Consider the following 24,040-nt stretch of genomic DNA (forward strand, 5'->3'; position numbering starts at 1 on the left):
TGACTGACTGGGGTGCACAGGGGTCTTTAAAGAGCTCAGACAGGTGCGACTATGTTAGATTAATGAGTGGAGTAGAGGTGGACTTTTTAAAGGCGCAGTAACAGGTCTTTGAGAGACAGAATTCTTGCTGTTTCTCAGGTGTTCAGATACTTCTGTTCAGCAGTGCAAGACAAAGACATTCTTTAAAAATCATACAATGGGATTTCCTGAATATTTTTTTTTATTCTGTCTCTCAGATGGGAATGCTCCTACAATGTGAATGTCAGACCCTCCATGATTTCTAAGTGGGAGAACTTGCAAAATTGCAGGGTGTTCAAATCCTTCTGTTCCTCACTATATATAGATAGATGGATAAAATATTTATCTATTAAATGCCAGGACCTGTGGTGACATCAGCTTTGGGCGGGAGCTGGGAGGGGAAAGGGGCTCAAAGGTCCTTTAGCTAATAGATAGATAGATGCTGGATAGATTACCGTATTTTTCGCTTCATAAGACGCACTTTTCCCCCCCCAAAAGTGGGGGGGAAATGGCCGTGCGTCTTATAAAGCGGATACTTCGCTGGCGCTATGCTGCACAGCGCGGCCAGCGAAGTATCAGTGTGGAGGGAGGAGGCGGGGACACTAATGGCTGTTAAGTACATTCAATCCGAATGGGTCTGCAATTACTGTACTGTACTTACTGTAGTACCGTATGTATAGCATTAAGACGCCGCAGACCGGCAGCTCCCTCGGTCATGCACCGCCTGCCCCAGCTCCCTCCTCATGCGCCGCCTGCCGCAGCTCCCTCTTCATGCGCCGCCTGACCCAGCTCCCTCCTCATGCACCGCCTGCAAGCCTATCTCACTTTATGAATGAACAGGCAGGCCGCGCATGAGGAGGAGGGAGCTGTGGCAGGCGGCACATGAGGAGGGAGCTGCCGCCCTGCGCAGTCTTAATGCTATACATACTGTAGTACCTTAAGTACAGTCCAGTAATTGCGGACCCATTCGGATTGAATGTACTTAACAGCTGCAGGGCCCAGTGTATTAGAGTAGAGTCACTGCACCGGGCCCCGCCATGATCGTCTCCGCCTCCTCCCTCCACACTGATGCATCTGATGGGGGATCTGTAGATGACACTTATGGGGATCTGTGGATGACATAAGTGTCATCCACAGATCCCCCCCATAACAGTGCGTCATCCACAGATCCCCCCATAACAGTGCGTCATCCACAGATCCCCCCATAACAGTGCGTCATCCACAGATCCCCCCATAACAGTGCGTCATCCACAGATCCCCCCCATAACAGTGCGTCATCCACAGATCCCCCCCATAACAGTGCGTCATCCACAGATCCCCCCCATAACAGTGCGTCATCCACAGATCCCCCCATAACAGTGCGTCATCCACAGATCCCCCCCCATAACAGTGCATCATCCACAGATCCCCCCCATAACAGTGCGTCATCCACAGATCCCCACATAAATTTGGTCTCTTTTTCTCACGCTCCCTCTCCGGCCTGGAACCCCGATTCCCCGCCACCCGTAATCACCATGGTAGGCGCATAAAAGAACATCGAAAGTTGATAGAGCAGATATCAAATTGGATCGTGAACATCACGGGGACGTGCGACATGGTGGGTGGGGCAGCAAGTATGCACACGCCTACACGAACTAACTGACAGGGGTCAGCCCCTGCAACTTCTGGGTCTCCAAATTGGGCAAATGGCCTGAGCTTGCCCTTTACGCCTTGGAGGTGCTGGCCTGCCCTGCAGCCGGTGTATTGTCTGAACGTGTGTTTAGCATGACTGGAAGTCTATATTTCCCAATGTTTTGGGGAGTACCCCAATTTAAAAAAATAAAAATAAATTTAAAACCAAAAAGCAGTGTAGGCTACCTCCTCCTCCTCCACCTCAACCTCCTTCTCCATATGGACCTGGTCCTCCTAGATCAAGATTATAATTTTTACGTATTTTATGTTATTTTAAGTCATTTCCCTATCCACATTTGTTTGCAGAGCACTTGCCATGCTCTTAACCACATTTTGACGCCATTTGCAGCCCTCACCATGACATTTTTACAGCCATTTTAGTGCTCAGGTCCCCATTGACTTCAATGGGGTTCGGGGTCAAGTTCGGTTCGGGTTCGGGTCCCGAACTTGAACTTTTTTCTAAAGTTCGGCCGAACCCGAACATCCAGGTGTCTGCTCAACTCTAGTTATAATAAGAAAGAGGTGATGGAAATTGGAATTGTGGTTGGTAAAAAAAAAAAAAAAACAGGACATCAGACAGGTTAAAAAAAGGGATAAGCAAAAGAAACAATGTGTGTATGTTTCCAAATATGATCGACATTCTAAACTAATAAAAAAGGTTATTCTGAAATATTGGGGGGTACTAAGACATGATCAAAAATTTGGGAGAATGTTTGTTGATAACCCCCTTTTTGCCTCTGAATAACATGCTGATTAGAAGTGACATACACCCTAAAAAAAATGGAAAGACAGAGTTTCCTTGCAACTCAGAGGAGGGGTACTTTTCCCTGTCTGAGCTGTGGGAACTGTAATGCTATAATTAAAGATTACGCTGTAGTGCACCCCACATAGGGAGACAGGATACAAATTAAGGATTTTGCAACGTACGAGACATGTAATGTCATATACTGCTTGAAATGCCCATGTGGTAAGATATGTTGGGCAAACATCTCGGGCTATATGGATCAGAATCAATGAGCATAAGTCCAGCCTTAGGAAGGAACTCAGAAGAGAGAGTAAGATGGATACAGTGGAGGTGAAAAAACAAGGTAAAACTATGGTCGCCCAACATTTTTATGATCGGGCCCATCAGGTGTCAGATTCTGGAGGTGGTAAAAAGTGGAGTCCATGAGGAGGATAACAGTAGGAGATTGTTACAAAGTGAGACCTTTTGGATAGTGAAACTCCAGTCTTTAATACCTAAAGGGTTAAATGAAATATGTAGCTTTAGTGCATTTATATGATTGATCACTTTCATGTGTTAGGGTTATTTATGGCGATGCATTTTGTATAAAACAATGTGGTTTGTATATATGCATCAGCTGTTGGTGCTATAAAAATCCCACCTCCCCCTCTACCTGCACGCATGAGTAAGGAGGCGTGTTCTCCCGAAACGTCACATGGAGGGGAGGAGGTGTGAACGATGTCTGTCTCAGCGTCCCTCATGATGTACCATTTTATATTGGAATGAAGTAAAAAGAAACAAAAGGTTTATCAGCGACTTGTGAGTAGGAGTTCTGTTGCTCACTCGCATACAATATTGGCACAATGAGGTAAAATGAACACACATGTCTCCAAGTTTGAAAGACTAATTTATTTGTAAAACATTATTCTTACACAAAACATCAACATGTCTTCTCTTCTGTGTGGAGTCTCTTATGTCGATCAAGACTTAATTTCTTGGTAAAGCATTTCCCACATTCTGAACATGAAAATGGTTTCTCTCCTGTGTGAATTCTGAGATGTTTAGTAAGATCTTTTTTTTCCATGAAACATTTTTCACATTCTGAACATGAATACGGCTTCTCTCCTGTATGAATTCTGAGATGTTTAGTAAGACCTTTTTTTTCTATAAAACATTTTCCACATTCAGAACATGAATATGGCTTCTCTCCTGTGTGAATTCTTTTATGTTGATCAAGGCTTGATTTATGGGTAAAGCATTTCCCACATTCTGAACATGAAAATGGTTTCTCTCCTGTGTGACTTCTCTGGTGTGAAGTAAGATGTCTTTTTTCTCTGAAATATTTCCCACATTCTGAACATGAAAATGGTTTCTCTCCTGTGTGACTTCTCTGGTGTGTAGTAAGATGTCTTTTTTCTCTGAAATATTTCCCACATTCTGAACATGAATATGGCTTCTCTCCTGTGTGAATTCTCTCATGTACAACCAGAGATAATCTAGCTGTAAAACATTTACCACACTCTGAACATGAATATGGCTTCTCTCCTGTGTGAATTCTTTTATGTAGCTCAAGGCTTGATTTCCTATTAAAGCATTTCCCACATTCTGAACATGAATGTGGCTTCTCTCCAATGTGAATTCTTTGATGTGCAAGCAAATATGTTCTATCTGTAAAACATTTCCCACATTCTGAACATGAATATGGCTTCTCTCCTGTGTGAATTCTTTTATGTAGCTCAAGGCTTGATTTCCTGTTAAAGCATTTCCCACATTCTGAACATGAATGTTGCTTCTCTCCTGTGTGAATTCTCTGATGTGCAAGCAGATATGATTTATCTGTAAAATATTTACCACACTCTGAACATAAATATGGCTTCTCTCCTGTGTGAATTCTCTTATGTTGATAAAGACTGCATTTCCTGGCAAAGCATTTCCCACATTCTGAACATGAATGTTGCTTCTTTCCTGTGTGAATTCTCTGATGTGCAAGCAGATATGATTTATCTGTAAAATATTTACCACACTCTGAACATAAATATGGCTTCTCTCCTGTGTGAATTCTGAAATGTTTAGCAAGACCTTTTTTTTCTATGAAACGTTTTCCACATTCAGAACATGAATATGGCTTCGGCTTCTCTCCTGTGTGAATTATTTTATGTTGATCAAGGCTTTCTTTTCGGTTAAAACATTTCAAACATTCTGAACATGAATATGGCTTCTCTCCTGTGTGAATTCTCTTATGTCGATAAAGACTGCATTTCCTGGCAAAGCATTTTCCACATTCTGAACATGAAAATGGCTTCTCTCCTATGTGAATTCTCTGATGGACAAGCAGATTTGATCTACCTATAAAACATTTACCACACTCTGAACATGAATATGGTTTCTCTCCTGTGTGAATTCTTTTATGTACATCAAGGCTTGACCTCTGGTTAAAGCATTTCCCACATTCTGAACATGAATGTGCCTTCTCTCCTATGTGAATTCTCTGATGGACAAGCAGATTTGATCTACCTATAAAACATTTACCACACTCTGAACATGAATATGGTTTCTCTCCTGTGTGAATTCTTTTATGTAGATTAAGGCTTGATTTTCGGTTAAAGCATTTCCCACATTCTGAACATGAATGTTGCTTCTCTCCCGTGTGAATTCTCTGATGTGCAGGCAGATATGATTTATCTGTAAAACATTTACCACACTCTGAACATGAATATGGCTTCTCCCCTTTGTGAATTCTTTTATGTAGATCAAGGCTTGCTTTTCGGTTAAAGCATTTCCCACATTCTGAACATGAATACGGCTTCTCTCCTGTGTGAATTCTGAGATGTTTAGCAAGACCTTTTTTTTCTATGAAACATTTTCCACATTCAGAACATGAATACGGCTTCTCTCCTTTGTGTTGATTTTTGTGTACAGAAAGCTCTGACTTACATCTGAACTGTTTTCCACGTTCCTCACAATTAAATATTTTACCCCGTTTCTGCCTTATATTTGGAGTAATAATCTGTGATTGATCAGTAGAAGAATCCTCATGTTTAGGATGATTATATGATAGATTGGGACTTCGGTTGATAATCTGTGATTGGTCATTAGAAAGGTCCTCATTCTTGGGGGAATTATTTGATGGCTCTGCATTGTGAAGTCCTGGATGTACAGTACAGGTAATGAAGTTTTCTTCTGAAGAGCGCTGCCTGGTATCTTCATCTTCTTTATAATCTAGAGATAACATGATGATGTTTCCTTCAGGCTTCTCACAGGGATTTTCTGTTAAGATTAAGATTAGATTTTATGATTTATTGTTAAAACTTTTTGATAAATGTATCACATTCCAATGAGGCTGGATTCACATGTAACAGACATATCCATCTATGTTACGTGCACATGTATCTATGATGCTGTGAGTTGATGTCAGCTGAACCTGTGGTCGGGATACATGTGCACAATACAGATGGATAATATGTCCGTAATAATCTCATGTGAATCTGGCCTTAGGCTGGAGAGACACATACAATATAAAATACATTTTTTGTGCCAGAAGTGGATCCATCAGTAATGTGAGGAATACATCCTTCCCTTTCTCTGCAATGTATTTGCTGTAGAAATTTAAGGCCGACTCTTGAACGTCTCCTGAGTTTCTGAGTTTGCATATTGAGGATCTGCTTGCAGATTTAGCCTAAATCAATGGAGCGAATTTGCGCAAGGAGGTCACTTTTTTTCTTGCTACAGTGTGCGGATAAATCATGTACTAGATGATCGATTCAGCCTGGAGTATGACACAGAATGTGTTCCGAAGTCCCAGATTCTGGTCTGCACTCAGTAACCACCCACCCCCTCAATCCTGGGACATTAATCCTTTAATGTTCTGGCAATTTTCAATTTTCGTTTTTTTACTCCCAGCCTTCCCAAATCCATAACTCTTATTTTTCCATTCACATAGCTATATGCAAGCTTTTTTGTTGCAGGACAAGATGTACTTTTTAATGGAACCATGTACGGTTGCATACAATGTAGTGGGAAGCGGAGAAATAATTTCCAAATGGTGGGGTGGAATTATAAAAAATAAAATAAAAATTTCCAACAAAGTTTTATGGGTTTTAATTTTACAACATTTGCTATAAGGTAAAACTGACCATTCACCGGGTCACTACGATTATAATAATATCAAATGTGTATCATTTTTCTTGTATTTTAATACTGGGGGAGGGGGGAATGAAACATTTTGGAAAAAAAAAACTTTTTTCTTTGCATCAGCATATTCTTACCATTACTTATGATTCATTTATAATACAATTATTATATGCACGGAGCTGTGCGAGGGCTCATGTTGGGGCATGTATGCATTGGAGTCTAGTAGAATTACACTGTGCTCCTATGGTTCTGACTGGTACCTCGGATCTGAAGCAGAGTTTGGATCCAAGTTTTAAAGTCGTTTTACACTTCAAATGCCGCAGTTATTCCATGAACTCTTGCGAGACTTTGCAAATAACTGACTTCGCCTTATCGGAGGCCGTACATTTTAATGCTGTAGAGAGACGGATCTCTGTACAGCATTAAAGGGGTTGTCCAAGTTATATTTGTCCTCAGGATAGGTCATCAATATCAGATCGACTGGGGTCCGACACCCGGACGATCAGCTGTTTGAAGAGAAGGCGTGCGCCCCGTGCCAGCGCCTCCTCCTCTTCACTATTTACCTTCTAGCCGTTGCATCTGCAGCGGTGAGCAGGTGTAATTACACCAAAGCCGTCCCATTCATTTCTATAGGACGGCTCATTACTGTACACTTGTATAGGAGCGATCCGTCCCATAGAAATGAATGGGACGGCTTGGCTGTAATTACACCTGCTCACCGCTGCAGATGCAACAGCTAGAAGGTAAAGAGTGAAGAGGAGGAGGCGCTGGCACGGGACGCCTGCCTTATCTTCAAACAGCTGATCGGCCGGGTTTCGGACCCCAGCCGATCTGATATTGATGACCTATCCTGAGGACAAATATAACTTGGACAACCCCTTTAATCCGACGTTTTGAGGGAAGCGACTTTGGATCTAGGATCCGCAGTTCGCTTCGCTCATCACTATTAGCAATAGGGGGATGTTATCAGTCATTCCATCCTTCTGGATATCTAGTTTTTAGTACGCCTCTCGTTCAGTCATCTTCTTTTCTGAATCCCCCTCCCCATCATTTAACTTTTTCAGTTCCCATACCTCTAAACCATCTGTGTTGTTCGTGTGATGTTGTATGAAATGTTTGGAGGCCGAGGAGGGGTTAACATAATTTTTGCTGGTGACAAATGCTTCCGTGTCCTCTCTTTTAGGGCTCATGAACACGACCATTGGCATTTTTGCAGGCCGCAAACTGCGGATTTGCAGAACATGGATACCGCTCTATGCGTTCCGCATTTCTCAGAACTGAAGGTCCTGCCCTCTATAGAATAGTCCTATCCTTGTGCGTAATGCGGGGAAGAATAGGACATGTTCTATTTTGCAGGGCCACGGAACAGACATATGGATGTGGACACATGGTTTGCTGTCCGCATCTTTTACAGCCCCACTGAAGTGAACGGGTCCGCATCCGACCCACAAAAAATGCTGATCAGATGCGAACTAAAAATATGTGTTTGTGTGCATGAGCCCTTCAAAGGGCAGGTTGTGCAGCCCACGTACTGGACATTGCATTAAGTGCAAGTTATTGGACTAGGAATGTAGTGTCCTCTGTGGTGCAAGATTAAGGCTACTTTCACATCAGCATTTTTCCTTTCCGGTATTGAGATATGTCGTAGGATCTCAATACCGGAGGAAAACACTTCAGTTCTGTCCCTTCATTGTCAATAGGGACAAAACTGAACAGAACGGAGTCACCAGATTACATTCCGTTCCATTTGGTTGCGTTCCCATGGCGGACAGAAAAACGCTGCATACAGTGGTTGTGTGTGTGTCATGGGATAATGTGTCTGAGAAAACGGATCCGGCACCCATTGACTTACAATGGTTTTGGCGCCGGATCCATCTTGGTTATTTTAAAGATAATAGAACCGGATCCGTTCATTACGGATGCAGACAGTTGTATTATCCTAACGGAAGTGTTTTTGCAAAACCCTGCCAGATCCAGAAAAAACGCAGATGTGAAAGTAGCCTTAGGGCGCATTCACATGCACGTGGTTTGGTGCCGCATCCAAGCCGCATTTTTTTTGCGGCTCGGGTGCAGACCCATTCACTTCAGCAGGCCGCAAAAGATGTGGACAGCACTCTGTGTGCTGTCCGAATCCGTTGCTCCATTCCGTGGCCCCGTGAAAATTATAGATCATGTCTTATTCTTATTAGTTTTGCGGACAACTATCGGCATTTCTATAATGGGCCGCCTGTTCCGTAAATTGCAGAAGGCACACGGGCGGCATCCGTGATTTGAGGATCCGCAAGCAGGCTCTCAGGGATCATTCTCCCCACCACAGCATGAACCGGAGGCATCTCCTCCTTCCCCAGACACCGGGAATAATGAGCCCTCACCACTGCGCATACCACGGAGAAGCAGCGCAGACCTCTCAAACACCCTGATGTGGGGGATTCAGCCGTACCGCTGCCTTCCCGGACGTGGCATGCGCCATCTTTCTCCTCTACCAGCAGTCCGGAGAAGCAGAGGCTGTCTCTCCGGTGCCTCACCAAGACTCTCTTCGGTGGCCTCTAACCTGGCCCAATTCCAAACATCAAGTCAACCCGCCTCGGGTACGTTGCTTAACCCCTTAAGGACACAGGGCGTACCCGTACGTCCTGTGTAGTTTTGATCACTGCGGCACGACCGGCAGTGATTGGAACGGGGTGCCTGTTAAAATCATTCAGCAGGCACCCTGCGACAATGCCTAGGGGGGTCCTGAGACCCCGGCATTGCCGATCGCTACAAACCGCAGGTCAATTCAGACCTGCGGTTTGTAGCGCTTATGCAAGTTTCTGATCCCTGCGGTCTGTGACCGCAGGGATCAGAAACCTCAAAGTGCCTGTATTTCAAAGTTAACACCCCCTGCAGCCCAATGTGTTTTTGTGCCAGCGCGCGCAGCTAAGGCAAGGAGAGCACTAATTAGAGAAGCAGCCAGGAGGACCATGGTCACACTGCAGAAATCCACAGCTCCGGTGGGAGAATCTGTCTACAGGACACCTATTAGTTGTGTACTCCACCAATCTGCCCTTTATGGAAGAGTGGCAAGATGAAAGCCGTAAGAAATCTTGTTTGCAGTTTGCCACAATGCATGTAGGGGACACAGCAAACACGTGGAAGAAGGTGCTCTGGTCAGAGGAGACCAAAGTGGAACTTTTTGGCACAAATGCAATATGCTATGATGTACAGAAAACTACCACTGCACATCACCTTGAACCCACCATACCCACCGTAAAACATGGTGGTGGCAGCATCATGCTGTGGGGGGGCTTCTTTTCAGCAGGGACAGGAAAGCTGGTCAGAGTTGATGGGAAGATGGAAGGAGCTAAATACAGGGCAATCCTGGAGGAAAATATGGTAGAGGCTGCAGAAGACTTTAGACTGGTGCGGAGGTTCACATTCCAGCAGGACAACAACCCTAAACATCTAGCCAGAGCTACAATGGAAGGGTTTAGTCTGGTCTGTGACAAGACTTAAAAATTGCTGTTCACAGACGCTTCTGCAGAGAAACCTCACACAGACTTGGACTTTGTGTTGGTCGATCACATAAAATCCCAATAAAATACATTTAAAGACTATGTATGGGGAACATTATTTTATGATTGCATTTTACTCATTTGGGTCTAAAATCATTTTAGTAAAAATATTGAGCCGTTCTGTCAAAGGGTTCATTGTTTTTCTAGCTGTGTGACTGGTACTTGTGCTGGTCATCTAATAATCCTGAGCTCTAAATTACTAAGGCCTGTATTACACCAACAGATTATCTGACCAATATCTGTCCAATGAGACCAATAGTTGGTGTGTATAACAAAAGATCTGTGTGTGTAATAGGCCATCTGACCAATGAATGGTCAGAAAATCTGTTGGTGTAATACAGGCCTTAGAGGCTATCAGTAAGATAAGAACTGATCGATAATGAGTGTCTATAATGTCAGAGATAAGGAGCCTGTCACCTCCCTGCCTGACGGAGCAGAGAGAAAACTCATATCCTGCCAGTAGAGCATCTCCGCTCTGTACAGAGAAAAGGACTCCATATTTTTAATAAACCAATTGAAAAAAAAAGATTTTTAGCTCAAGTACAATATGCCCCCAAAGGTGTCCATAGCCTTTAAGTTTTTGGGTATAACATAAAAAATGTGACAATCTGATCATTCATAATAACAACCATTACTACATGTCTCCAGCCTTTATAGTGTAGTAGTAATGTCATCTATAACACCCGGCATCTGATGATACCTACCTGAGGTATAACAGCCATTACTACATGTCTCCGGAGCCTTTACTAGTATAAAACTATTAGCCTGCCATTTAAAGACTCAAAGCTGGGTCACTGCCCGGAGTGCTCCTTTACTGCAGCTCTAAGGTGGAGCCTCACCTGAAGAAACCTCCTAATTCCCTTCCTCCATTCATTATTCCTTACCTGTGGTCACATGGACTGGAATGTCCTCCTCCACCTCAATCTTACACGGGGGATCGCCCATCATCTGCTCTTCTTCATCCTCCACTTTAATATCAGTCAGATCTTCCCCCTGATTTGTCATCTGTAACAATTCAGGACAATATAGCAGACAGGTGGGAAATCTAACAGATCCACATAAGAGACCCCCACCATCTATGACCCCTCTATGACTGCAGGACCCCCCTATATAGATGTCTATAGGGCTCAGCTCCATCTACCTGATGGTTATCTGGGAGCTTCTCCTCTGGACATTCCTGGGAATACAGAGGACGGGGACATCTCTCGGGGGGATTTCTTTCTATGAGTCCATTTGTAGGAAACACACAGGGACAGAAGAGATTATTACATGTGATGATGAGATGATGGGAGTGGTATCCAGGTGACCCATGACAGCCCCCCTCCATACCCTGCTGATCGCCCCATAAATCCGTCTCCTCTTCTTCTTCATCTTTAACCTCAGCCTTAATATCCATCAGATTTTCATCCTAAAGAAGAGAAATGTAAAATGGTCTTTGGTTCAATCCCTTTCTGGTCAGATTCTGGGGAGACTTCAGCTCCATCTACCTGATGGTTCTCTGGGAGCTTCTCCTCTGGACAGTCCTGGCAATACAGAGGACGGGGACATCTCTCGGGGGGACTTCTCCTCCTGGAATCAGAACCTATAGGAGATAACACACAGACTGAATACAATACTGAGCGCTGAATTGCGGCAGAGGAGAGCAGGAACCTGTGGGTGGATTAGGGTGGAGTTCACCCCGCGGCCCTCCGAGTGTCCTGATGACTGGGGTGTGGCAGTCAGCAGCCTGGATGTCTATGGGCAGCCAGCAGCAGTTCGTGAGCCACAGATTCCCCAGCCTTTCTATGGTTTCCAGGGGAATTTCTGACCCTTCAGTTTTCTGCTTCTAATGGAAAAGAAAATTCCTTGGAAAGTGTGATCCCTATATATAGTAATGTCATCTATAACACCAGGCATCTGATGACACCTACCCGAGGAATAGCAGCCATTACTACATGTCTCCAGCCTTTATAGTGTAGAAGTAATGTCATCTATAACACCCGACATCTGATGAGACCTATCTGAGGTATAACAGCCATTACTACATGTCTCCAGCCTTTATAGTGTAGTAGTAATGTCATCTATAACACCCAGCATCTGATGACACCTACCTGAGATATAACAGCCATTACTACATGTCTCCAGCCTTTATAGTGTAGAAGTAATGTCATCTATAACACCCGGCATCTGATGTCACCTACCTGAGGTATAACAGCCATTACTACATGTCTCCATGCTTTATAGTGTAGTAGTAATGTCATCTATAACACCCGGCATCTGATGACACCTACCTGAGGAATAACAGCCATTACTACATGTCTCCGGCCTTTATAGTGTAGAAGTAATGTCATCTATAAATGTAACGATGCCTGGCACACTAATCTACTTATGTACGGGTTTGGTTATAATCCCAGATTCTACAAAATATGGTCTATTTGAATATATATATTAGGTTTGTTCCGATATACCATTTTGATTTGGTTTCGATATCATAAAAAAGTATTGCGATACTGTATACCATTCGATACCACACGAAAAAATAAAACACCAAAAAAGCCACATGCATTCCGCATTTAAAAAAAATGGCTAATCGTGAGTTTTTTATTATTTTTTTTTCTGTTATGGCGTTCACTGCATAGGGCATTTTTTTATATTTTAATAGTTTGGACTTTTCGGATGTGGAGATATGTTTATTTTTTATATGTAAATTTGGGAAAAGGGGTGATTTATTCTTCATATTTAGTTTTTTTTTATACTTTTTATTTAATAACTATTAGCCCCCTTAGGGGTAGAACCTGGGATCTTTCCATCCCTTGTCCTATGCACCCTGATAGATCTCTATTAGGCCTCTCTCACACGGGCATCGCAGGTGAGGGCCGGATGCGTTCAGGTTGCATTGCGGCAAACCCGCGCAAGTAGGCACGGCATTTCAGTTAGTTTTGACTGCGATCGAGTTCAGTTGTTCAGTTTTTCCCGTGCGAGTGCAATGCAATGCAACATGCGTGAAAATTGCACCGCATTCGCACTTGCTTGTGATTTTCACGCAGCCCCATTCATTTCTATGGGGCCTGCTTGGAATGAAAAACGCTGAATATAGAACATGCTGCGATTTTCACGCAACGCACAAGTGATGCGTGAAAAACATCTTATGTGCACAGCCCCATTGAAGTGAATGGGTCCGGATTCAGTGCGGGTGCAATGCGTTCACCTCATGCATTGCACCCGCGCGGAATACTCGCCCGTGTGAAAGGGGCCTTAGAGTGACTAGGACTTCACACACTCCCTGGTGCCCTGTGCATAGTACACACAGCAGCAGGGAGGTTATCATGGACGGCTTCAGTAGCGTCCTGACTGCCATGGTAACCGATCGGAGCCCCGGGATCACACTGCTGGGGCTCCAATCAGAAGATGCCACTGCACCACCAATGAGGAGGAGGGGAGGGGACCCTGTGGCCACTGCCACCAATGAGGGGGAGGGGAGAGGACCCTGTGGCGGTGACCCGATGGCATGGAAGGCAGCGCACTGCCTTCCGGTGAAGAGCCTGTGAGATTCAGCCCCCTGGATCTCACAGGCAGGAAGCTGTATGAGTAATACACACTGTATCATATACAGAAGTATTGGAATGCATTGTAAAGGGGATCAGACCCCCAAAAGTTGAAGTCCCAAAGTGGAACAAAAAAATTAAAAAGTGAAAAAATAAAAAAGTTCCCCCCCAAAAAAATTAAAGTTTCAAGTAAAAAAAAAACAAAAACAAAAAAAGACACAAACCACACGTCATTTTCCCCAAAATTTGTAAAAAAAATAAAAATAGGGAAAAAAAAGAAAAGTAGACATATTAGATATTGCTGCGTCTGTATCGACCAGCTCTATAAACATATCACATGACCTAACCCCTCAGATGAACACCGTAAAAAAAAAAAAAAAGCCTAAATAAACTATTTTTTTGTCACCTTTTATCACTAAAAGTACAACACAAAGCGATCAAAAAGGCGCATGCCCACCAAAATAGTACCAATCTAACAGTTACCTCATGCCACAAAAAAAGAGCCCCTACCTAAGACAATCGCCTAAATAAAAAAATAAATAAAAAATATGGCTCCCAGAATATGGAGACACTAAAACATGATTTTTTTTTTGTTTCAAAAATGATATTATTGTGTAAAACTTAAATAAATAAAAAAAAGTATACATATTAGGTATTGCCACTTTCCAAATTGGGTCACGTTTTGGGAGTTTCTACTCTAGGGTTGCATCAGGGGGGCTTCAAATGGTACATGGTGTAAATAAACCAGTCCAGCAAAACCTGCCTTCCAAAAACCGTATGGCGTTCCTTTCCTTCTGCGCCCTGCCATGTGCCTGTACAGCAGTTGACGACCACATATGGGGTGTTTCTGTAAACTACAGAATCAGGGCCATAAATATTGAGTTTTATTTTGCTCTTAACCCTAGCTTTGTAACTTGAAAAAATTGATTCAAATGGAAAATGTGCCCTAAAAGTGAAATTTTATCTTTATTTTCCATTAATTCTTGTGGAACACCTAAAGGGTTAACGAAGTTTGTAAAATCAGTTTTGAATACCTTGAGGGGTGTAGTTTGTAAAATGGGTTGTAATTTTTGGGTGGTTTCTATTATATAAGCCTCACAAAGTGACTTCAGACCTGAACTGGTCCTGAAAAAGTGGGTTTTAGAGATTTTCTGAAAAATGTCAAGATTTGCTTCTAAACTTCTAACGTCCCCAAAAAATAAAATGGCATTCCCAAAATAATCCAAACATGAAGTAGACATATGGGGAATGTAAAGTAATAACTATTTTTGGAGTTAATACTATCTATTATAAAAATAGAGAAATATGAAATTTGGAAATATGTTCATTTTTCAACATTTTTTAATAAATAAAAATCTATTTTTTTTACTCAATTTTACCAGTGTCATGAAGTACAATATGTGATGAGAAAACAGTCTCAGAATGGCCTGGATAAGTAAAAGCGTTTTAAAGTTATCACCACAGAAAGTGACAATAGTCAGATTTGATAAAAATGGCCGGGTCCTGAAGGGGTATTCCCATCTTGCTACTTCACCCTCACCTGCAGCCAGCTCTGCCGTTCACTTCCTGGTTTCCTGCTGCTAAGGCTGGGCGGGCTTAGGCAGTTTGAGTGAAGGCCGGCCATGCCTCCTTATGACATCACTCAGAGCTCAGTCCTTGCTTCCTGGTTCATGTGAATTGTATGAGTCATCAGCAGCCTGCAGTGTCTGTGAAGCCCCTCCCCCCTGCTGGGGAATCGTCACTCAATTCTATAAATGTGGCCCCTTTGTTCCATCCACTCCATATTTGTCTTCCCCCTATGTGCCTAGATGCCACAATGGAGTTCCTCTATTCCTGTTGATTCCCTTTATTATCATATATTATTATATTGTTGGTGGATTTGGTGGTGCATATAATATTTTAAAAATAATACTCACCTCTCTTGAACTTGCCTCCGGTCCTCTGATCCTTCTCTGGCACGTCCTCACACTCCTCTGTAGTTTTAGAAGTCTTCGGACGGCCGCGCATGCGCAGATATATATTCTTTTGCACCGCTCCTAAAATTGAGCCGCGCATGCGCAGCTGTTTTAGACGCGGACAAAGGAATAAACATTAGCGCATGCGCGGCCGCCTGGAGCCGTGCTCGTTCCCGATAACATGAAGAGGCCGGGTACTGGATGCAGCTACTTCGTCTGCGCAAGCGCGGCCCATGGATGCGGCGGCCAAGAGGTGGCCGTATCCATGGGATACCAAACATATACAATGAGGTAGGAGGCAACAAATTTTAGGGGGAACGCTGGGAAATTTTTAATAAGATATATTTACAAAAATGCTCAATGGGACATATTTATTAACCACTTTAGCTCCCCTAGCTTAAACCCCCTTAATGACCAGGCCACTTTTTACACTTCTGACCTACACTACTTTCACCGTTTATTGCTCGGTCATGCAACTTACCACCCAAATGAATTTTACCTCCTTTTCTTCTCACTAATAGAGATTTCATTTGGTGGTATTTCATTGCTGCTGACATTTTTACTTTTTTTGTTATTAATCGAAATTTAAAGATTTTTTTGCAAAAAAATCTAATTTTTCACTTTCAGTTGTAAAATTTTGCAAAAAAAACGACATCCATATATAAATTTTTCTCTAAATTTAGGGTAAAAAAAAATGGTTTGGGTAAAAGTTATAGCGTTTACAAACTATGGTACAAAAATGTGAATTTCCGCTTTTTGAAGCAGCTCTGACTTTCTGAGCACCTGTCATGTTTCCTGAGGTTCTACAATGGCCAGACAGTAGAAAAAACCCACAAATGACCCCATTTCTGAAAGTAGACACCCTAAGGTATTCGCTGATGGGCATAGTGAGTTCATAGAACTTTTTATTTTTTGTCACAAGTTAGCGGAAAATGATGATTTCTTTTTTTTTTTTACAAAGTCTCATATTCCACTAACTTGTGACAAAAAATAAAAACTTCCATGAACTCACTATGCTCATCACGAAATACCTTGGGGTGTCTTCTTTCCAAAATGGGGTCACATGTGGGGTAGTTATACTGCCCTGGCATTCTAGGGGCCCCCAATGTGTTTTGGGGTGTCATTTTACATATACCCATGCTGGGTGAGATAAATATCTTGGTCAAATGCCAACTTTGTATAAAAAAAATGGGAAAAGTTGTCTTTTGCCGAGATATTTCTCTCACCCAGCATGGGTATATGTAAAATGACAGCCTAGGTGGGCAAAGGGGCCCACATTCCAAAGATTTTGATTTCAAACTACTTCGCACGCATTTGGGCCCCTAAAATGCCAGGGAAGTATAACTACCCCACAAGTGACCCCATTTTGGAAAGAAGACACCCCAAGGTATTGCGTGATGGGCATAGTGAGTTCATGGAAGTTTTTATTTTTTTGTCACAAGTTAGTGGAATATGAGACTTGGTAAGAAAAAAAAATCATCATTTTCCGCTAACTTGTAACAAAAAATAAAAAATTCTAGGAACTCGCCATGCCCCTCACGGAATACCTTGGGGTGTCTTCTTTCCAAAATGGGGTCACTTGTGGGGTAGTTATACTGCCCTGGCATTCTAGGGGCCCTAATGTGTGGTAAGTAGTTTGAAATCAAAATGTGTAAAAAATGGCCGGTGAAATCCTAAGGCCCCTTTCACACGGGCGAGTATTCCGCGCGGATGCGATGCGGGAGGTGAACGCATTGCACCCGCACTGAATACCGACCCATTCATTTCTATGGGGCTGTGCACACGAGTGGTGATTTTCACGCATCACTTTTGCGTTGCGTGAAAATCGCAGCATGCTCCTCTGCTAGAAATGAATGGGGTTGCGTGAAAATCGCAAGTATCCGCAAGCAAGTGCGGATGCGGTGCGATTTTCACGCACGGTTGCTAGGAGACGATCGGGATGGAGACCCGATCATTATTATTTTCCCTTATAACATGGTTATAAGGGAAAATAATAACATTCTGAATACAGAATGCAAAGTAAAATGGAGGGTTTTTTTTTAACCCCTCCAGCGCTGTTTTACTATGCGTTCTGTATTCAGAATGCTATTATTTTCCCTTATAACCATGTTATAAGGGAAAATAATACAATCCACAGAACACCGATCCCAAGCCCGAACTTCTGTGAAGAAGTTCAGGTTTGGGTACCAAACACGCACGATTTTTCTCACGCGAGTGCAAAACGCATTACAATGTTTTGCACTCGCGCGGAAAAATCGCACATGTTCCCGCAACGCACCCGCACATTTTTCCGCAACGCCCGTGTGAAAGAGGCCTAAAGGTGCTCTTTGGAATGTGGGCCCCTTTGCCCACCTAGGCTGCAAAAAAGTGCCACACATGTGGTATTGCCGTACTCAGGAGAAGTTGGGCAATGTGTTTTGGGGTGTCATTTTACATATACCCATGCTGGGTGAGAGAAATATCTCGGCAAAAGACAACTTTTCCCATTTTTTTATACAAAGTTGGCATTTGACCGAGATATTTCTCTCTCAACTTTGTATAAAAAAATGGGAAAAGTTGTCTTTTGCCGAGATATTTATCTCACCCAGCATGGGTATATGTAAAATGACACCCCAAAACACATTCCCCAACTTCTCCTGAGTACGGCGATACCAGATGTGTGACACTTTTTTGCAGCCTAGATGCGCAAAGGGGCCCACATTCCTTTTAGGAGGGCATTTTTAGACATTTGAATCCCAGACTTCTTCTCACGTTTTAGGGCCCCTAAAATGCCAGGGCAGTATAAATACCCCACATGTGACCCCATTTTGGAAAGAAGACACCCCAAGGTATTCAATGAGGGGCATGGCGAGTTCATAGAATTTTTTATTTTTTTTGCCACAAGTTAGCGGAAATTGATTTTTTATTTATTTTTTCTCACAAAGTCTCCCTTTCCGCTAACTTGGGACAAAAATATCAATCTTTCATGGACTCAATATGCCCCTCAGCGAATACCTTGGGGTGTCTACTTTCCGAAATGGGGTCACATGTGGGGTATTTATACTGCCCTGGCATTTTAGGGGCCCTAAAGCGTGAGAAGAAGTCTGGAATATAAATGTCTAAAAAAATTTACGCATTTGGATTCCGTGAGGGGTATGATGAGTTCATGTGAGATTTTATTTTTTGACACAAGTTAGTGGAATATGAGACTTTGTAAGAAAAAAATATATATAAAAAACAAAAACAATTTCCGCTAACTTGGGCCAAAAAAATGTCTGAATGGAGCCTTACAGGGGGGTGATCAATGACAGGGGGGTGATCAGGGAGTCTATATGGGGTGATCAAGGGTTAATAAGGGGTTAATAAGTGACAGGGGGGGTGTAGTGTAGTGTAGTGGTGTTTGATGCTACTTATTACTGAGCTGCCTGTGTCCTCTGGTGGTTGATCCAAGCAAAAGGGACCACCAGAGGACCAGGTAGCAGGTATATTAAACGCTGTTATCAAAACAGCGTCTAATATACCTGTTAGGGGTTAAAAAAAATCGCATCTCCAGCCTGCCAGCGAACGATCGTCGCTGGCAGGCTGGAGATCCACTCGCTTACCTTCCGATCCTGTGAACGAGCGCGCCTGTGTCCTTTGAATCTTCATGTCATTGACCAGCTCCTCCCTTGTAGTTCTGGGCTGATTCCTCACCTTTCTTATCATCAGTGATACCCCACGAGGTTAGATCTTGCATGGAGCCCCAGTCTGAGGGAGACTGACAGTTGTCTTGAGCCTCTTCCATTTTCTAACAATTGCTCCAACAGTTGATCTATTTTCACCAAGCTGCTTGGCCATTGCCCCGTAGCCCTTTCCAGCCTTTTGGAGGTCCACAATTTGGTCTCTGGTGTCTTTTGACATCTCTTTGGGCTTGCCCATGGTAGTAGTTGGCTGCTGACTTACTGTGGGGTGGACAGGGGTCTTTAAAGAGCTCAGACAGGTGCGACTATGTTAGATTAATGAGTAGAGTAGAGGTGGACTTTTTAAAGGCACAGTAACAGGTCTTTGAGAGACAGAATTCTTGCTGTTTCTCAGGTGTTCAGATACTTCTGTTCAGCAGCAAGACAAAGACATTCTATATAAATCATACAATGGGATTTCCAGAATATTTTTTTTTATTCTGTCTCTCAGATGGGAATGCACCTACAATGTGAATGTCAGACCCTCCATGATTTCTAAGTGGGAGAACTTGCAAAATTGCAGGGTGTTCAACTACTTCTGTTCCTCACTGTATATAGATAGATAAAATATTTATCTATTAAATGCCAGGACCTGTGGTGACATCAGCTTTGGGCGGGAGCTGGAAGGGGAAAGGGGCTCATCAAAGGTCCTTTAGCTAATAGATAGATGCTGGATAGATTACCGTATATTTCGCTTTATAAGACAAACACCCCCCCGGCAGTGCGTCTTATAAAGCAGATACTTCGCTGGCCGCTATGCTGCACAGTGCGGCCAGCTTAGTATCAGTGTGGAGGGAGGAGGCGGGGACACTCATGGCGGGGCCCGGTGCAGTGATTCTACTCTAATACACCGGGCCCCGCAGCTGTTAAGTACATTAAATCCGAATGGGTCTGCAATTACTGTACTGTACTTACTGTAGTACCGTATGTATAGCATTAAGACGGCACAGACCGGCAGCTCCCTCGGTCATGCGCCGCCTGCCCGCCTATCTCACTTTAAGAATAAAGAGGCAGGCGGAGCATGAGGAGGGAGCTGCCGGTCTGCGCCGTCTTAATGCTATACATACGGTACTACAGTAATTGCAGACCCATTCGGATTTAATGTACTTAACAGCTGCGGGGCCCGGTGTATTAGAGTAGAGTCACTGCACCGGGCCCCGCCATGAGTGTCTCCGCCTCCTCCCTCCACACTGATGCATCTGATGGGGGATCTGTAGATGACATAATTGTCATCCACAGATCCCCCCATAACAGTGCGTCATCCACAGATTCCCCCATAACAGTGCGTCATCCACAGATCCCCCCATAACAGTGCGTCATCCACAGATCCCCCATAACAGTGCGTCATCCAAAGATCCCCCCCATAACAGTGCGTCATCCACAGATCCCCCCCATAACAGTGCGTCATCCACAGATCCCCCCATAACAGTGCGTCATCCACAGATCCCCCCATAACAGTGCGTCATCCACAGATCCCCCCATGACAGTGCGTCATCCACAGATCACCCCCATGACAGTGCGTCATCCACAGATCACCCCCATGACAGTGCGTCATCCACAGATCACCCCCATGACAGTGCGTCATCCACAGATCACCCCCATGACAGTGCGTCATCCACAGATCACCCCCATGACAGTGCGTCATCCACAGATCACCCCCATGACAGTGCGTCATCCACAGATCACCCCCATGACAGTGCGTCATCCACAGATCACCCCCATGACAGTGCGTCATCCACAGATCACCCCCATGACAGTGCGTCATCCACAGATTCCCCAATAACAGTGCGTCATCCACAGATCCCCCCATAACAGTGCGTCATCCACAGATCCCCCCATAACAGGGCGTCATCCACAGATCCCCCCATAACAGGGCGTCATCCACAGATCCCCCCATAACAGGGCGTCATCCACAGATCCCCCCATAACAGTGCGTCATCCACAGATCCCCCCATAACAGTGCGTCATCCACAGATCCCCCTATAACAGTGCGTCATCCACAGATCCCCCCATAACAGTGCATCATCCACAGATCCTTCCATAACAGTGCGTCATCCACAGATCCCCCCATAGTTCAAAACCTACTAAAAGCACAGCTTTTGGATCAAAATATTTTTTTCTTCTTTTCCTCCTCAAAAACCTAGGTGCGTCTTATCAGGTGCGTCTTTATTATTCTTATGAATTATAGATTTGGGCTAGAAAGATCTGTTACTAGACCAGGACCTGCGGTGACATCATCAAAGGTCATTTAGCTTTAAGACGGATTAATTCGCTATCGTCAATATTTATAATAGCTTAAAGGGTTTCTGTCATCAGAATTAACCCTATTAAACTAGCTGACATTAGCGATGAACCTAACTAGCCTATTCCTACTTGTATCTATGCCCCCATTACGCCAGAAATCTAATTGGTATAATATGCTAATTAGCCTCTATGAGCGGGGGGGAGGGGCATTGCCACTGCTACTAGAAGCTCCGTACTCCCACCTCTGGACGCACCCCGCCGCACTTGATTGACAGGGCCAGGCAGCCTTAGTCTCCCGTCCTGTCGGCCCTGTATCTCGCGCCTGCACCATCCCGTTCAGTATTCGGCGCAGGCGCAGTGAGTAAAGGACGCCCCCCTTCTTACCCTGCTGATCGCCCCATAAATCCGTCTCCTCTTCTGCTTCATCTTTAACCTCAGCCTTAATATCCATCAGATTTTCATCCTGAAGAAGAGAAATGTAAAATGGTCTTTGGTTCAGTCCCTTTCTGGTCAGATTCTGGGGAGACTTCAGCTCCATCTACCTGATGGTTCTCTGGGAGCTTCTCCTCTGGACAGTCCTGGGAATACAGAGGACGGGGACATCTCTCGGGGGGACTTCTCCTCCTGGAGTCAGAACCTATAGGAGATAACACACAGACTGAATACAATACTGAGCGCTGAACGGAGAGCAGAAACCTGCGGGTGGATTAGGGTGGAGTTCACCCCGCTGCCCTCTGAGTGTCTGGATGATTGGGGTGTGGCAGTCAGCAGCCTGGAAGTCTATGGGCAGCCGGCAGCAGTTCGTGAGCAACAGATTCACAGGACATTTTATGGTTTCCAAAAGAATTTCTGACCCTTCAGTTTTCTGCTTCTAATGGAAAAGAAAAATCCTTGGAAAGTGTGACCCCCATAGAGGGACAAGAGTGACCCTAATATTAGGGCTGAACCCCCATAGAGGGACGAGACCCCCCATATCAGGACTGAACCCCCATAGAGGGAGGAGAGCCCCCCCCCCCCCCCCGACATCAGGACTGAACCCCCACAGAGGGACGAGAGCGCCCCCCGATATCGTTTATCTGGACTTCTCCAAAGCATCTGACACTGTACCACATGAAAGGTTAGTATATAAAATGAGAATGCTCGGACTGGGAGAAAACGTCTGTATGTGGGGTAGGTAACTGGCTGAGTAATAGAAAACAGAGGAAAGTTATTAACGGTACACACTAAGTTTGGGTCACTGTCACTAGTGGGGTACCTCAGGGGTCAGTACTGGAGGGGTCACCGTCACTAGTGGGGTACCTCAGGGGTCAGTACTGGAGGGGTCACTGTCACTAGTGGGGTACCTCAGGGGTCAGTACTGGAGGGGTCACTGTCACTAGTGGGGTACCTCAGGGGTCAGTACTGGAGGGGTCACTGTCACTAGTGGGGTACCTCAGGGGTCAGTATTGGGCCCTATTCTCTTCAATATATTTATTAATGATCTTGTAGAAGGCTTGCATAGTAAAGTATCAATTTTCGCAGATGACACTAAACTGTGTAAAGTAATTTACACTGAAGAGGACAGTATACTGTATATACTACAGAGGACAGTATACTGTATATATATATATACTACAAAGGACAGTATACTGTATATATATATATATATACTACAGAGGAGAGTATTCTGTATATATATATACTACAGAGGACAGTATACTGTATATACACTACAGAGGACAGTATACTGTATATACACTACAGAGGACAGTATACTGTATATACACTACAGAGGACAGTATACTGTATATACACTACAGAGGACAGTATACTGTATATATACTACAGAGGACAGTATACTGTATATATACACTACAGAGGACAGTATACTGTATATACACTACAGAGGACAGTATACTGTATATATACACTACAGAGGACAGTAAACTGTATATACACTACAGAGGACAGTATACTGTATATATACACTACAGAGGACAGTATACTGTATACACACTACAGAGGACAGTATACTGTATACACACTACAGAGGACAGTATACTGTATATACACTACAGAGGACAGTATACTGTATATACACTGCAGAGGACAGTATACTGTATATATATATATATATATATACTACAGAGGACAGTATACTGTATATATACTACAGAGGACACTATACTGTATATACACTACAGAGGACAGTATACTGTATATATACACTACAGAGGACAGTATACTGTATATATACTACAGAGGACAGTATACTGTATATATACTACAGAGGACAGTATACTGTATATACTACAGAGGACAGTATACTGTATATATATATATACTACAAAGGACAGTATACTGTATATATATATATATATATATACTACAGAGGAGAGTATTCTGTATATATATATACTACAGAGGACAGTATACTGTATATACACTACAGAGGACAGTATACTGTATATACACTACAGAGGACAGTATACTGTATATACACTACAGAGGACAGTATACTGTATATACACTACAGAGGACAGTA

General features: G+C 43.6%; 1 pseudogene; it reads right to left on the reverse strand.

The window, feature by feature from the left end:
- Window positions 1–22,202, reverse strand: part of LOC120998314 — a 51,236-nt pseudogene extending 29,034 nt beyond the window's left edge.
- Window positions 22,203–24,040: the final 1,838 nt, after the last annotated feature.

This window comes from Bufo bufo, chromosome 4 (genome assembly GCF_905171765.1).
Source record: "Bufo bufo chromosome 4, aBufBuf1.1, whole genome shotgun sequence".
Classification (NCBI taxonomy): Eukaryota; Metazoa; Chordata; class Amphibia; order Anura; family Bufonidae; genus Bufo; species Bufo bufo.